The 2068-nt window shown below is 41.1% G+C and overlaps 1 pseudogene; it reads left to right on the plus strand.

Moving 5' to 3' along the window:
- Positions 1-213: 213 nt before the first annotated feature.
- Positions 214-949, plus strand: LOC123836542 (pre-mRNA-splicing regulator WTAP-like; annotated as a pseudogene).
- The last annotated feature ends 1119 nt before the right edge of the window (positions 950-2068 follow it).

The following is a 2068-nucleotide window of genomic DNA, read 5'->3' on the forward strand; positions in this document are numbered from 1 at the left end:
CAACTTGTATTCTCCATAGTCGTAGACAAAAGCAAAACAGCTAACTATATTTTCGAGTTCTAGTACAGGAAAAGTTTGAGGGTATCAATGATTAGCCTTAAGCCTATGAATAATCTTCCTTTTCAAAAATTATGTCTTGGCAAAGAAAGGGGAGTGCTGGGGCTGTGGTGGGAGGTGGAGCGGGGGCCCACGGTAGTGTGACTGGGTGGTGTCTGCATCGCCTCTGTCCGGAGAGGATGCAAGGTGACCATGGAGGAACCTGTTCCCACAAAGGTTCGACTGAGTAAAACAGCCTTCACGGTTATGACACGAGATGAGTTAACTCTAAGATGGAAACAATATGAAGTATATGTCCAAGCTTTAGAGGGCAAGTACACAGATCTTAATTCTAATGATGTAACTGAGTTAAGGGAGTCTGAAGAAAAACTAAAGCACAATGAGGAAAACATCCTTGTAATGCGACTAGCAACCGAAGAGCAAGAGATACAAGAGTGTACTCCTCAAATCCAACACCTCAAGCAAGTCCAACAGCCTAGCATTGCCTAACTGAGATCAACAATGGTAGACCCCATGATCAGCTTGTTTTTCCTAAACATGAAAGGTGAACTGGAACAGACTAAAGACAAACTGGAACAAGCCCAAAATGAACTGAGTGCAAGTTTACGAGACACTCCCCAGGCAAGACTTCCCTGAGAGTCCCACTATGAGAGAGCTGTGGTGGGACAGCCAAGTACTCAGTTTCCACACCAAGACTCAGACATTTGGAGCTAAAAAAGGCCTCATTCTTATACTATCTAGCTTGTAATGGTTAAGATAAAACTTACCAGATGAACCTTGTCTTTCAGCTTTTTTCTTTTCCCTCTCCCCTTGCTTCAAAGGACTGAAGGTGCCAAACTATTCCAAAGAAGTGGCCACCTCCAAAAAATTCCCCTTCCAGAACATGTAGACCCTTGGGAAATTTTTCTGAAAAGAAAATAGAGGGATAAATGAAAGTCCTAAGTCTGTGGCATACTGTGTCTTCAGACAGTTTGGAGGAATGAGAAGCTAGAGACTTAAAATCATGAATTGAACATGCAAAATTCCAGGAAAATGTAAAATAGAGTATGTGCTTAACCTTGAGCATAGTGACTTAGAGACACTGTGTATCAGTTTTGCCAGTAAGACTGTGGACTTCGTGATTGTTGTTGAACTTCTGGGTCAAAACTCAAATGAGGTGAATTTTGCCTTTAAAGAGTTTTTTTGTTTTTTCTGTTTTTGTTTTTTGTTTTTGCTAAGAACCAATATAATTGTCAAAAGAGAATCAAATAGTAGATGTCAGTACAAGTAGTTCATATATTCAACCATTTAGTTTGGGGCTCTATATTACTTGACTGAGCCTTAAATCAATGTGGTTTTATCAATTGTTTGTTCTTTGAATGGTTGCTAATGCTGTAGGTAATCTTACTGAGGACTGTACAAACATAAAGGCACGGTATCAGACTTCAGGTTGAAACTGTTTGAAGCATTATAAACATTTGTTTCACTACTAAAGTGTAGTAGGATACTGGCTGTGATGAGACTCACTGAGTTATTGTTTTCAGTAATGAAATTAAATCCCCATTGCCTTCAATAGGCACATGTTGAAAGAGCATTGTCATTGGTGTTAATGGGGGAATGTGTTTCCTTCATTGTATTTGGGCCTTTTCTATTGCACTTGTGTATGTGTATGTGTGTGTGTGTGGTGGGCAGCAAAGCAACGTTTATTGAGCGATAGCAGAGTGATAGTATGAAGTTCCCAAGGAGGGAGGGGACCCAAGAGGGTTGCCCTTACACTCTTGATATTAAATGTGCCTTGAAAAAAAAAATTGTCTTGGGGTGCCTGGGTGGCTCAGTCATTAAGCATCTGCCTTCAGCTCAGGTCATAATCCCAGGGTCCTGGGATCGAGCCCCACATCAGGCTCCCTGCTCAGTGGGAAGCCTGCTTCTCTCTCTCTCTCTCCCCCTCTGCCTGCCATTCCCCTTGCTTGTGCTCTCTCTGTCAAATAAATAAATAAAATCTTAAAAAAAAATTGTCTTGACTATAACTTCA

Source organism: Mirounga angustirostris, unplaced genomic scaffold, assembly GCF_029215605.1.
Source record: "Mirounga angustirostris isolate CCGP_5_RB_7025 unplaced genomic scaffold, mMirAng1.0.hap1 SCAF_8, whole genome shotgun sequence".
Classification (NCBI taxonomy): domain Eukaryota; kingdom Metazoa; phylum Chordata; class Mammalia; order Carnivora; family Phocidae; genus Mirounga; species Mirounga angustirostris.